This window comes from Ambystoma mexicanum, chromosome 2q (assembly GCF_040938575.1).
Source record: "Ambystoma mexicanum isolate Mex_15411 chromosome 2q, UKY_AmexF1_1, whole genome shotgun sequence".
NCBI classification, from domain to species: Eukaryota; Metazoa; Chordata; class Amphibia; order Caudata; family Ambystomatidae; genus Ambystoma; species Ambystoma mexicanum.
In genome coordinates this window covers 1,469,588,462-1,469,603,619 of record NC_090924.1, presented here as the reverse complement: position 1 = coordinate 1,469,603,619, position 15,158 = coordinate 1,469,588,462, and the positions used below count along the sequence as shown (strand labels likewise).

Sequence of the window (15,158 nt, the reverse complement as noted above, 5' to 3'; positions counted from 1 at the left end):
GGTAAGAAGGAGAGGTAGGGCATTGGATGCCAGGAGATTGATGATATCACTTTTTGAGGTGAGAATGAGAGCTAGGGCATTGGAGGCTGGGAGATTGTTGGTATCCCTTTTTGAGGTGAGAAGGAGAGCTAGGGCATTGTAGGCTGGGAGATTGATGATATCACTTTTTGAGGTGAGAATGAGAGCTAGGGCATTGGAGGCTGGGAGCTTGTTGGTATCCCTTTTTGAGGTGAGAAGGAGAGGTAGGGCATTGGAGGCGGAGATTGATGATATCACTTTTTGAGGTGAGTAGGCCTTTGGAGGCAGAGAGATTGATGATATCACTTTTTGAGGAGAGACCAAGGAGGAATCTTGCCCAATAATCAGCAGGAATGAGTCCTGGAGTTGGGTTGAGGGTCTGGGTAAATGGTACATGTGGAGAAGGCATATTTCTCTGATGGTGCACAGGTTATTCCTGATAGCAGCGATGAAGAGGTAAAGAATGAGAACACAGTCACAGGGCCCCAAGATTCCATGCTTTGAGGGTTCGGGTATGTAGGCAGTGGAGATTTCAGATATGATATGAAATGTTCTGATATGACATTTATAACACGCCTATACACAAGTGTTTCAAGACGCGACGAGGCAAGGGAGGGGAACAAAGGGAGGATGGACAATGATTCTACTAGGCCAGGTGTCATTCAGATTGCACAAGTCTGTGGGAAGCTGACAGGGAAAGTGCAGTACATGGGAAAAGATAATAACAATAAGTAAGTAACGGCCAGCATGTGGCAAGTGCATGGGTAAATGCAGACATCAGGTGTCACGGTCGGGGACTGTAGGGATACAGAACAGGCCCCAAGTGTGGGGCTTGCCCGGTGGGCAGTGCAAGGTGTGTGACACTGGCTGGCAAGAGACCTGGGCCCGAGATCAGAGGGTGTCCAGTTAGCAAGTGTAGTTCGGGATACAGCCAGGAGGTCAGCAGAGGAGAAAAAGCAGAAGCAAAGAGAAAGGTTTTGAGGTGCTTCCAGAAGCAGAGATGGTTCTCCTCAAGTTTAAGGAAGGTAGAGAGGCTGTTCCAGAGGGAGGCACCAGCCGAAAAAAGAGATCTACCACCAACTTGTTGCTTGGAGAAGCGACTGACCCTGAGGGAGTTGGAGGTCGATGAGCGAAGAGCTCGTGAAGGAAGATATTTAGGAAGAGAGAGTTGAAGGTATTGAGGCCCCAGGCCCCAGAAGGCCTTGTGGACGATGCAGAGTGTTTTGAACTTAATCCTTGCAGCCACTGGGAGCCAATGGAGAGATTTCAGTCCTGGAGAGATACGATCCCTGGGCTTGAAGCCAAGGACAATTCTCACAGTCCCGTTCTGGATGAGTTGCAGAGGGCGGAGAGTAGAAACAGGCAGATTTAGAAGCAGGTTGTAGCAATAATCCAGCCTAGAGAGAACCAGAGCTCTGGAGACAGTGAGCTTCTGGTGGAAGGAGAGGAAGGGAAGAATACCTCTGAGGAGGTGCAGCTTGTAGTGTGACTTCTTAGAAACGTCAGAGATGTGAGGAGAGAAGGAGAGTATGGAATCGAAGATGACCCTGAGGTTTTTTGCATTGCAGGTGGGAGCAGGAGGAGGGCCAAGAGAGGCTGGCCAGAGAGCTACAGGAAAGAAGGGAGTGATTGTGCCGATGTGGAGAATCTCAGTCTTACTGGCATTAAGGCAGAGGTCATTGGCGGCACACCACTCCTGGACAGCAGACAGACAGTCAGAGATGAGGGAAGGAGAGGAGGAGGCCAAGGGTAGCCTGAAAATGAGCTGGGAGTCATCCACATAGCACTGAAAGTTGGGGCAGAGAGCAGCGATACGGTGGGCAATAAGTGCCAGGTATTGGTTCAACAGCCAGGGGAGAAGTTAGACCCCTGGGGGACAACACAGGTAGAGACAAAGATAGCGGAGAGGAAGGACCCAAGGTGGACCTGGGAGGGTCGGTCAGAGAGGAAAGAAGTCAGCCACGCCAGTCAGATACCCAGGTTATCACAGAGACGGTTGAGCAGGATGGCATGGTTGACAGTGTCAAAGGTAGAAAAGAGAAAAAGCAGGATGAGGACGCAAGGGGTGTTAGAGTCAAGGTTGGAGAGCAAGTCTTCACAGATGTTTAGGAGAGCAGTTTCTGGGCTTCTGGCAGCTTGGAAGCCAGACTAATGGTCATGGTCATGGAGAAAACCAACAGATTTAGTGTGGAGATTAAGCTGGGAGACGGCCAGTTTCTCCAGGAGCTTGCCCAGGAAGGGAGTGATGGGGATTGGGCGATAGTTAGCCAGGCAGGAGGGGTTGGCAGAGGTTTTTTTAAGAAGAGGGTGCAAAAGGGAGTGCTTCAGGGGGGATGGGAAGACTCCAGTGGCTAAGGAGTGATTGCAGAATTCAGCCAGGGCAAGAGCCAGGGAGTCAATAGTTTTGGAGGAATGGGGTGAACCTGTTTTGACGAGACTTTCATAGATCGGATTTGTCTAGAAACCTCGTCAGCGGAGAATAGGCAAAAGGCAGATTAAGAGTGAGGAGAGGTGGCTTCAGAAGGGCCAGAGGAAGAGTAGGGAGTATAGGGAGGGAGGGGAGAGGAGGAGAGTGAGGACAGGATGTCCGGAGTTTTAGAGATGAAGTGTGAAGACAGCTGCAGGATTGGGCAATCCTTGCAGATTTTAAAGAGTTCAGCTGAGTTTTTAGATGCCGCCGTGACGAGGGCTTGGATGGAGGTAGGAATCTACTCTGGGAAGATCAGATCATCCCCACCAGAGCGGTTGGATCTGGGAACAAAGAGGATCTTGTAGCCATCAGGTATGAGCATGTCAAAACTAGTGACAGAGCTGGCCGTAAACCATGTCTCAGTGAGACCGGGGACATCGAGGTCAAGTTCTTCCAGAAGGTGGCAGATATTGGAGGAGTGTTTGACAGCAGAGCGAGAGTTTAGGGTGGCAATATAGCGAAAGTTGGCGTCCTTAAAGGACTTCCGGGGAGGGGTACAGATCAGAGGTACACCCTTCAGAGGTATAAAAGGAGCCTGAGAGGGGGAATAGAGAGAAGGAGATGGCAAGGTAGCCAAGAAGGACGCAGAAGAGGGAGGAGAGGAGTCCACGGAGGGGGGAGATTGGGCAACAGGAGAAGAAAGGAAATTGATGAGGTGCGGGAAGCGTCTATCAAAGAGGTGAAGGTTGGCCTGAGGGCCTTGGACCAAGACGGTGTCATTAGAGTAAACATTAATGATGACCTTAGAGGAAACGAAGGAGGCAAAGAGGGCATCCCAATGGGTGCTACCATTAATGGGAGAAGAGGAGAAAGGAGAGAGCAGAGAGACCATATGAAGAGTCCATAGGTCTGGCGAAGGAACGACAAAGAGGATGTCGGTGAGAGTTTCCTTGGAGGAGGCACTGGTGTAGGTGTGTTAGGGAGAATTCTCTGTTTAGGCTGAATTTCCTAACCTAGTGAGTCCCCCAGCAGCTTTGCTGGATTTTTGGGGTTTATTTTTTCTCCTGCCAAGAGTGAGACTCTTTTACCCTCACTCTTGGACATGACTTGAGAGTGTTTCTGTGACTTGCTATGTGCTTATGGGCTATGGGGTATTTTTTCCCCATAGGGTATCATTGGTTTTTGAATGTGTGTTACACAGCACCCTCAGTGCAGTAACACAGGGGTGTCATAGTGACCCCCAAACATAAACTCCACACCCGGGGACTGACTACTGTCTCCCTAGGTCTGTAAAGTCACCATTGACTTTACTAGTCTTAACTTAGGAACTTAACCAGTACAAACCATCATACTGTGGAAGTACTGGTAGGGGCAATTAGATTGCCCCTGGGTCTGTTGTTGAGGGGGTACTGTCCCGTCCCCCCTCGCCGAGTTTCTGGCTGGTGGCAGTGGATACCACGGAAATATTCCACCGGAATATTTCCCAATGGGATTTCCCATTGATTTTAATGCACCACTTTTTGGTACAATGTTAAAGATACCGCCGGTTTATTTATTTAATATAAATTCACCGGTTGGGATTTTTTGCCAGAACTTGCCGCCAAAATGGCATCTAGGTTCACTTCAGTAACCCTGAACCCGAGTCGAGCCTTTTTTCCCTTTTTTGGCGGGCTTCTGCACAGAAGCCCTCCAAAGTGGTGCCATTCTGTCTGGGTACCACAGACGGTGTGGGAGGGGGTTTAGGCACCCTGGACTGAGTTGCCTTGCCAACTCATGTCGCACTCTGGTGTGCTTGGCCCAAGTGGTGAGCCGCCCCGCTCACCACTTAGCATGTTTGAGTGACAGCTAGGCTGTATGAATGGAGGTTTGCTGCATAAAAGCAGGGTTTTTGGGACTGGTTCTTCAGAAGTCGCCACAGGACCTAAGAAGCCGAAGAGGGAGAAGCCGAGCCGACCTGCCAAGACGGCACCACCGGTGGAGCCCTGCGGAACCGTCTCACCACTTTTCCCAACGACAGAGGAGATCTCCAGCCGGGAGAGTCTTCTTCCCTTGACTGGTGGGGACAACCAGTTTCTGCCTTCTTTTCGCCTCCCTGAAGCATCTCGTGGCCGCCTTGCCTGTGCCAAGCACCCCGGCAACCGGGATACCACTTTTTACCTCAACCGCGAAAGAGGGGTAACATCCTTTTAACGGGAAAAATCCACGGCTGGTTTCTTCCCTGGTAGTGCAACGACCTTCAGCTTTCCTCCACGTCGAGATCTTCTCTTCCTCTGGATGACGCCGCGACTTGCACCCACTACCATGAACAACTGCCACCGCTGGAGGATCCTTTCCATTTTAAAGGTACCGTGTTCCGCCCGGTTTCCCTTGCCACCGATTGTACGGGGTAGATTTAGCCCTCGGCTCTCGAACCTGGGTAAGCCTGGGACACCCTAACTAAACTTTTCCAAACTTAGTAAAACCTTTCCTACTCACCTGTAAAGACTTGTGACATTGTGTGATCTTGGACATCTTTTTCACCTGGCTTTCTCTAGAGTGGGCCTGGCAACCGAACTTCCTTGCTCCGCAATAGACTGCCTTTCTAAACTTACTGCGAATCTCTGAAAAGTGTTTTACCTTGCGGTTTTCATTACTTCTGCCTTTTCCCTCCCTTTTTAACTAACTTGTTGGAGTGCCATCTAACGTTAAGCGCTCACCTCTGTTTGGAAATAAGTGGTGTTAACTTAGACTTGTCCAACAAATAACTAGGGATGTACATATAAGTAATAGTGACTGTGTTTTGACTTACTTACCTTTTCTGTGCTAGTGTAATTTATGAGTGTGTCTTTTAAATAAATAATTATATACTTTTACACCTAGCTCTGGTCAGTGTTTGTTTGTACCTCTGTGCCTCTGTACCTATTATGTATGCTCTATATACTGCCTAACTCTTCTTGAGGGAAGTCTGACTTCTCAGCCACAGCTACCAGGTAAATCTGGGTGGTACAGACTGCTACCAAGTGGGTTTACTGCCAAACACCTGTAGTCTTAAATCTTTTGCAGTGGTCCCAGAGGGAACTGCACAGGTTTCTGCCTAACAAGGTGTCAGCGATAGGGAGGCCTGAGTTGGAGACCAGGATGTCCTTTTTAAACTTCTTCCTACCAGATTTAGTGAGAAGGGCAGAGAAGCAGTTAGAAAAGATAGGAGAGACAGAGAGCACCATAGAGTAGGTGGGAGAGGAGGGGGTGGAAGGAGAGGGGGAGGCACTAGAGAAGGACACTAGAGTAGGCAGACAAGACAGCAAGAGGCAAGTAAGTTATGCAATAGGACAAGATGGCGACACTCAGGATTAAAGAGCTTACAGAATGCACATTTAAGACATGAGAGAAGACACACCTTAGTTAGAGAGTCCTGAATAGAGGGAGAAAGGCCTAGGTTACACAATGCAATTTTTGGTACTGAAGCAGGCACATTTAAAACATCACCCGGTGGCAAACCACCTAAGTTAGGTGAGGAGAGGTAGTGCGTTGGGGGCCGGGAGATAGATGATATCACTTTTTGAGGCACATAAGACAGTGATAGGCAACAAGTGAAGTGTGCAAAAGAGATTGTTGGTGAGTGTGGGGACTGAGAAAGAGATTTGCATGCTGGCCACAAAGTAGTGAGAGGAGAACCATAAAGAAGAGATGAATAGTACAATGGAGAAAGCACAGAGGGTGGAGTAGAAAGGGACAAGGATGGAGCCTTGTGGGACAGCAACATGGAGGCATGTAGGATCATATTTGGCTGTGTTCTATGAGGTGGAGAAGGAACAATTAAAAAGGAAGGTGGCAATCCTGTCAAGAGTGGTAAGCTGGATTTCGTGGTATGCAAGGGTTGAAAGGAGAAAGGGTGATGCACAGGATCAGAGATAGCAGAGAGGTCCACACGAATTTGGAAGGGGAGAGTTTTGTAGGGAGACCAAACACCAGAAAGTTGGAGACATCAGCAAGAGCAGATTTTGTACAGTGTCAGCTGCAGTATCCGGACTGTGTATCCTGATTGCAACTCCTGCTACAAGGATGGATGTTGCCAAAATTAGCGTTCAGGCAGACTCCCCCCAAGAAGCAGAAGTAGAGGTACGCAGCAAGGAAGTATCACTGCTGCCGCTGTCCCCTCGGCTCCACAGGGCACTAAACTTCAGTGATGGGCTGCAACACTGATCACCGGTGGGGGGAAAGCTATTCTTGTTCAGCAAAGAGTGGTCAGAGACCACGCCCGATGCTTGGGCCGTACAGGTCATCGATCAAGGATACTGCATCCCTTTTCTACAGTGCCCATGAGACCACGGTCCATGAGCCACTCCTCTCTCTCCGGCCCCCGTCCTTCTGGATGAGGTCCATCAGCTGCTGGCGAAGAATGCTATTGAACTAGTTCCACATTCAGAATGAGGGAGAGAGTGGTATTCCACCAATTTTCTGGTGCCAAAGAAGGACGGAGGCTTGCATCCCATTCTAGATCTGCAGCTACTGAACTTGTTCCTTCACAACAACACGTTCAGGATGGTCACTCAAGCTCAGATTTTGCAAGCCCTCAATCTGCTGGACTCGTTGGTTTCCCTGGATCTTCAGGATGTGCACTGATTTATCGGAAGGACAGGAAGTACCTGAGGTTTGTGGTGGGCCAACACCATTACCAATTCAGAGTCCTGCTGTTCATTCTTTCATCAGCACCCAGGGTTTTCACCAAACTGCTGGAAGTGGTAGCGTCTTGACTCAGGAGGGAGGGAATCTGTGTCTTTCCCTACCTGGATGACTGGCTCATCCGAGCTCGCTCACCGGACCTAGTTTTTGAACATCTACTCTGTGCATGTACTTGCTTGCACAGTTTGGACTTTTACCTGAAATTCAAAAAGTCCTACCGTCCTATTCTCTCTGATTTATCGTGGCAGTCTTGGACACTTGCCTGGGCAGGGCTTTCCCATCCGGGGATTGAGTGGTGAACATTTTCCGGATGGTCAATGTCCTCCAATCACAGACACCGGACCTCTAGGCCTTATGACCTCCTGCATCCTAGTGCTGTCAGAGGCAAGGGTGCGCATGAGATCACTTCAGTGGCTTCTTCCTTGCCAATGGTTGCAGTTCCAGGGCCAGACGTTGGACCTTCTGGAGGTCTCTAATCGGGTGGCCCAGTGGGCCAGGAGGGACAGCTTGCTGAAGGGTGCATTGTTTCGACAACCAAGGCCCTAGGTGATGGTGGTCACTGATGCATCTCTGACTGGCTGAGGTGCTCACTTGTCAGATCTTACAGTGAGCAGTCTGTGATCTCCTGTGGAGCCTCGGGAGCACATCAACTTGCTGGAGCTGACCCTGACGGATAATATCGTGCCCATGCACTACTTCAACAAATGAGGTTGAGTGGTATTCTTACCTTTGTGCAGAGAAGCAATGAGATTGTGGTCTTGGACTCTGGACAACAACCTATCCCTGATGGTGGCCCATCTCACCAGATGAAAGGACGACACAGCGTATGCAATGAGCAGACATACCTCTTCCTCCCACGAGTGAGAGCTCTGTCAGGAAGTTCTGGAGGAGATCTTCTCTCTTTGACGGACTCCTCGAGTGAAACTCTTCACCTCCAGTGCCAACAGGAAGTGCTATTTGTTCTGCTCCAGTGAATATCCTCGCCAGGGAGCTCTGAGGATGCATTAATAGTCGAGCAGACCTTCAAACTCCTTTCTGTGTTCCTGCCGATCCCTGTCAATCCGCTGGTCCTCAGGAGACTGTGTCTGGTCAGAACCACACTAATTCTAATCAGTGTGGGCTGGGCACAGAGAACTTGGAATCTGGAGTTGCTGGAAATGTCCATCTTCCCTCCCTAGCGCCTCCTGAGGAGAGTCTAGTAGCTGTCCCAGTTGGAGGAGCGGGACCTCCACCCTAACCTCAGCAGCCTGAACCTTCATGCTTGGCTACTGAGAGGAAGAGATGCAAGGAGTGGGACTTGCCGATGTGCTCTTTTCAGCTCTGAGACCAGCAACAAAATCAATTTATTTCCCAACCGGTGGTGTGAAATGTCTATTTATTGCCGGGAGAGGGACCTCGATACTTTATCCTCTCCTCTGTATCCTGTATTGGATTTGCTGCTTTCTTTAGCCCAAGCAGGCCTGCCGATTGGCACTGTGAGGATTACCTTGCTGCTATTTCTGTGTTCAGGAGTTTTCCTTAGCAGGGCTCGTTTTTCACAATCCCCACTGTTATGTAGTTCTTGCAGGGTTTGTGTAACCAGTTTCCTCCATGCCAGAGGCATGCGATTAGTATTTAGTGTTCACATTTCTGTTTGGCTCTTTGCTTGAACCCCTTTATTCCTATCGTAGTAAATTGTTCAACATTATGGTGAGTTTCCTGGTTCCCGTTACTTCCATGAGACATGTGAGTGAGCTCCCGGTTTTGTCTGTTTTACCTCCCACATTTTCTTTTCCAAAGAGAAGGTGACTTTGAGAGTGAGACCCTCCTTTCTGCTGAAAGTGGCCTCAGATTTCCATCTCTCTGAGAAGTGCTATACTCCTGTGTTCTTCCCTCCGCCTCAAACTTCCAAGGTGTAGGAAGAATCTCATCGACTGGACCCAGCATTGGCCTGTTATGGAGAATTCTCAGTTTAGTGCTAAATTCCTCCCACCTTAGATACCCCCAGCTCTTACCTAGATTTGAGCTTTTAATTCTATGTGTTGTCTTTGTTTCTTTTGGTTGTGGAGACTGACAAACTCCCTAGGCATTGTCTTTTACATTCTGTCACACAGCACCTTCAGTGCAGTGACACAGGGAAGTCTCTCAGATTTCCCAAAGGTTTAAATACCTTCTGTTGGATAAACTACTGTTTCCAAGAGCAGTGAAATGAAATTGACTTTACTTACATTTGTAACTTTCTAGACCCAGCACACACCATCTTACAATAGGGTGCTGGAGGGGTTACCTAGTATCCCCTTTGTCTAGCTTCTCATGTATCATTTTAAGGTTACCCTTTCCTCGATGAACGGCTGGTGGCAGTGGTTTACTTTTAACTACTGTGGTGTGCATTTAACATGGGCTGCGTTCGCAGCTGCAGAAAAGCACCTGTTAGGGAGATTTCTCACACAAGTGCTAAATTCCCTCTAATTTAGAGCCCTCCAGCTCTTTTGCTATATTTTTGGGCTTTGAACTTTTCATTTTCAATGTGTTTTACTTTTGCTCACGGACTATGGAGTCTAACCCATCCCATTGGCATCATCGTTTTACTGTGTGTCACACAGCACCTTTAGTGCAGTGAGACAGGGTTGTCTTTTCTGACTCCCCACTTTAAACTCCATTTTCTGGGACTGACTACTGTCTCCCAGAACATGTAAAGTTGCCATTGACTTTACTAGTCTTTTTTAATTCACAGACCCAGTACACACTACCTTCCAATAGAGTACTGGAGGGGTTAATAGTTATCCCCTTTTGTCTGATTCTCATGGAACATTAGTATGTTCCCCTTTCCCTAAGATTTGGCTGGTGGCAGTGGTATCTACCATTTGTATTCTACCGTAATTTATCAAAATAGCCTCGGTACCATTAGAGGCTATGGGGGTAGCCTCACACTGAAACCCGGTAATACACTTTTAAATTTTACTTGGTTCTGGTCGAGTTGTTTTGCCATATCTTTTTGTAAAGGTCTTTCTAGTGTTTTACTCTGAGCGCCAAACCAGGTTTGGTTCCTTTGTTTGATGTCCTTTGGCGGGCTTCTGCACAGAAGCACTCCTTAGGTGCCAGAGTGTCTTGGTGGGCAGGATGTGAGGGAGGGGTTTGAAGCCCCCTGCACAGCGTCTCCTTGGAGACCCAAGTCGCACTCTTGTTTGGTTGGTTAGGTGGCTGTCCTGCCAGGACAACCACCCTGCTGTGTGATTGACAGCCAGGCTGTGTGAATGAGGGATTTGGTGCATAAAAAGCCAGTCTCTGGGACTGGAAGGCAGAGTCACCACTTGAACAAGAGTTGAAGGAAGACGACTACTGCAACTACTGGACTCCCGGTGAAGCCCTGCTGCAGGTCCCAATCGCCTTAAACTTCAACGACAGAGCAGAACTTCAAGGAATCTTCTCCCCTTGAGCTTGGTGGAAACAACCGGCTCACCAAACACCAGACACCAGTTCTCATCCTGGTGGAATCTACTGTGTATCGCTGCAGTAGATCGGATAGCCAGTGGGAAGAGAACCAGTTTGGGTGTTAGGGGGCGCACCTTTTAGTCGTTGTTCTGCTCTGCTGCTGGCTTCATCCCTGGGCAGTGCAGGACCCTCCAGCTGTCCTCCTTCTTGTCACCATGACTGAAGCTTCAGGAACCATAAGCCTGCAGGAACTGCCAGGAACAACTGCCTATGCTACAGCATTCTTCTTCTTTTAAGGTACTGTGCAAATGTGGCCGTTCGCTCCGTCCGACTGCGGTGAAAGTTCTTGAAATCTTTCGCCTCTCTAAACGCTTATCCTTCTCTTCTCCTTTGAATACATTTTCCCCCGACCAACTTTGTTTTGAACCCTTGGCAAAGACTTAACCGCAAACTACTTTGAACTGTGTGATCCTCGGCAAAGACTCTGAACCATTAATATTGGCCCAGATCTATTGACTTGAATCATAGTTGTAGTAGCCTTTTCTAGATTGCCCTGCCTATAACTTGTTGGTGCTGTTGATTTTGAATAACCTTGTATTTTTCTCCCTTTTAAATTGCTGGAGTGCCATTTTGCTCACACTTCATTTTGAGCTTAACTTGTACAGAATTGATTGGGTGTTGTAGTATATTAAGACTGTGATTTTCTGCTGCCTTATGATAGTGAACTGTTTTATAACTGATGGTGTAAATAAATGTATATTCTTTTACTCAGAAATCTTGAATCAGTGTTTGTTTGAATCATAGTAATTGTTGTCCTTTTTGTAAACTCTTGTACTGCTCACTTTACTCTTGAGATAAGTCTGGCTGCTCAGCCATTGCTACCACTTTACTGTGTAGTACAGGCTTGTACCAAAGGTGAATTTGTACTTACACTTGTAGTCTTAATTATGTGTGGTGTTCCCAAAGGGTACTGCATATGATTCTTCCTAACAGCATCCAATTGTGCCATTTTAGTCAAAATATCCCGGTCTTCTTTTTTCGCCATTTCTTTTTGGAAAGGTCCTTCTTGAGATTCACTCTACGTGCCAAACTAGGTTTGGTCCCTTTGTTCGCTTTGCCTTTGGCGGGATTCAAGCGTGAAGCCCGCCTCTGGCTCCAGAGTGTCTGGTGGGGTCAGGAAGTGAGGGAGGTGCCCGAAACTCCCTGTGCTTAATCTCCTAGGAGTCCCAAATGCACTCTGTGATGATTGGCCGGCTGACTATCCGGCAAGAACAGCCACCCTGCTGTGTGTCTGACTGCTAGGCTGGAATGAATGGGAGAGAACTGAATAAAAGGCAAGGCTTTTTGCTTGGAAAGGCAGAGTTGACCACTGGACGAAGGAACCAAAGAGGAACTTGAGGAGGACGCCTGCTGCAACTCCTGGACTGTTGGTTTGCCTGGTGAAGCCCTGCTGCTGTGCTCTTATCGACAGAGAAGCCCCTGCAAGGACGACTTCTCCCTTTGAGTTGGTGGGACCAATCAACTCCAAAGTAAGCCACCTGGACATTCTCTCAGAGCTGGTTGCATTTCCATAGAGTTGCTGCTGGAAACCGAAACGCCAGGGAGAGGAACACCAGATTGTGTGCGTTGCTTTTAAGTTGGCCAAGAGCTCCAGGAAGATCCTCCGGACTCCCAGGAAGCAGGACTGTCCGAGCTTGAGCCCCCTCAACAGAGTGCAGGACCACAGAAGCAAGGAAAGTCCATCTCGACGGCCAGAAACCACAATGCTGCTATTTGCGGTAGTCATGAGGAGCTGAAATGCCGAAGTGCCACTTGTTTGAAGTTTGCCGGTTGCAAGCAGTGACCGTCCCATTGCAGTGCAGGAGTCCCTAGAAGTCCTCCCTCTTGTCCCCATGACTGAGGCCCAGGAACAGTGTGATCTGCAGGGCTGCACAGGAACAGAAGTCATCTGCTGCACTGTTTCTTCAATCCAAATGTACTGTAAAGTCTGAGAGAATGTACCTTTTATTGTAGAGTTGCTTGCATCTTCTACTACTCACAAGCCTAAACAGCTTGTGGCCCTACATTGATTCTTCTTTTCTTCAAAAACGTCTAAAACATTGTGCAAAGACTTTTTCTTCTTACCTACCAGAAGTGCTTCAGCTCATATAGACTTTTGCCCATTGACTTTGGCTTAACCAGTTATACTGAATGACTCTGCTTAGGGCATTTGAAAGTATGTGCCTGCTTAAGAATTTTTGTGGTCTTTTGCTTGTTCTAATAACCTTTTCCTTTGACCAAGTTCTAAGAGCATTCTAAATCCAATAGTAAGATATTAATGTCCCCAGCACCCTAGCTATTAAAGTCACCTCAGGGTGTAGGTTGTGACTGTGGGCCATCCCAAAAGGGTCTTTACTGATTTAGAAACTAAGAGTGTGTCGTTTTAGAGTGCATTTGTGTGTTACTTCTATATTGCTCCCTTCTGAAGAAGACTTATTCTAACTGACTGATACATAAATTAATAATTGTTTATTCAAGAAACCTTGTGTGTAAGTGTTTATTTGAATACTTGTCACTGAGAAACTCTGTGTAACTCCCCTACAGCTCACATTGACCGCTCTTGAGAGAACCCTGGCTGCTCAACACACTACCAACCTGTGTAGTACAAGCTTATACCAAAGGTTGGGTTCCAATTGCCAGGAGGTCAGGTTTAGTGCAGTGCACCCAAAGGGTACTGCATACAATCTTGCCTAACAGGGCCCTTGAGTTCTACGTCTCTCATACTAGAGAGGCGAGGAAGGAGGGCCAGCTTTGTGTTAGTTACTGTGGGCTAGTCCATGCCCCAGCTGGCCCCAATCCACCAACTGGTTTCAGTGTGTCTAGAGTGTATGCAGGGGTTTGCCCACATTTGTCCTTGATTGGACCACTACTGGGGTGTGTGTGTTGGTCAGATCTTCTATTGGTTCAGCTGAGTTTTGGAGCTCACCTGATTTTAGTACAAGAAGAGGGGCCCTGCATTCATGTTCCAGAGATCTGAAGAGGAGCCAAGTATCTTGTGAAGCTGTGAAGATGAAGGAACACCCACGGGCAGAACCTGAAGAGGTCTGCCCACCACACCTTACTGCAATGCTGGTGGAGCCCTGTATGACTACTAACCTCAGAAGACCCTTGCTGGTGCTTTGCCCCCTTGGATTGGTTGGAACAACCAGTCTCAATATCTGCTTGTGCCACTGCAAGTTGTAGAAGCGGTAGAAGCATTAGAAGCGCTGTCATTCTGTGTTTCTACTCAGAACTTCAGGGGTCTTCAATGTGTCCTGCAAGTATCCTTCCTGCAAACTTTCTGCATCCCAACATCAAAGGGTCCGGAGATAGGAGGCTTTATTTGACTGTGGCATCTGTGACACCTGCTGTCACCATGCATCGGCAACTGTCACTGAACTGCCGTTCTCCCATCTGTTCAAGTATCTAGAAGAGACCTGCATCGATGCCTGCTGCATTTCTCCGCTAGATACGGTTGCACGCTGCTTCTGGACCCGACCAGAACTTTGCTTGCACCTGCAGCTCCTGAGCATCTTTGACTGGAACAAATGGCAGGACAACCTACCTCCAGAGACCTGCCAAGTCTCATGAAAAATCAGTATAGGTGGTGAGTAGTAACAATACTTACCAGTGCCCCTATCTCTAACCTTTAAATGATTTTGAAGAACTTTGATAAATTTTACAACTCTAGACTTTGGCAACACTTGTTCCAAAAGCCCTCCAAAAGATAGTACAGCATTTTACTCATCAGTAAACTCCTTGAACAATCTTCTGTACCAATTTAGACCCCCCCAGAATTCCTTTCCCATCTCGTAAAACTATTCAGAACTTTGTGAACGTTTGGGCACAGGGCCCCATTCAACTTAGGGTTGGACTTTATAAATTAGGATCGTAATTCCTGAGGACTGTTGGTGCAATTATTAAGTTCCCTTTCAGGTATTAGGGGTGCAGGGGGTGAACTGTTTATTTTGCATTGACTAAAAGTGACTGCATGTATGTTTTATATTATGAGTATTGAGTGATAGTATCACCTGTTTGATTCATTTTCTTAATGTGTGTTTTGGCCAATAATAAATATAGTATTGTTATAACTACTTGTCTAAGTGTAATCCTTGATTGCTCGCAGCATGGACTCATTCTGGACCCTTGCCCCCACTCACCTCTCCTGAGACCTTGCCTTGACCACTCTCCATGCTACTTGAATGGTTTGGCTATAGCTCCCAGGGTTTCCCCTGTTCACTATAACTAGAGTGGCCTCCTAGACATCTGTCCACCAGGCCAGAGTTTAGAAATCCATCTTAACGGGCAGAGCTTCCCATGTGGTGGGTGATGGTCTGGGAGGTGTTGGCAGCTGAATGAATCATTGCCACATTGGAGGACTGACTTGATGTATATTTTAAGAATTGGTCGCCACTGATAGAATGTTGCAATGATAACCAGGCATCAGTGTATAAACCTGATGTTGTTGCATCATTTCACATTGACACAAGGGGGGGTTGTACTTTGGAGGTTCGTACTTGGAATTGTGGGGTCCCGAGGCTGTGGAGTGGTGTAATGTGTTCTTCCACTGCTGAATGCTGTTGGGATATCCAAGATGGTCTGTATCTTGGTACATGATTTTTACATAAATCCAGTGATG

The 15,158-nt window shown here is 47.8% G+C and overlaps 1 pseudogene; it reads left to right on the top strand.

The window, feature by feature from the left end:
* Nucleotides 1-405: 405 nt before the first annotated feature.
* Nucleotides 406-15,158, top strand: part of LOC138568895 (vomeronasal type-2 receptor 26-like) — a 68,024-nt pseudogene continuing 53,271 nt past the window's right edge.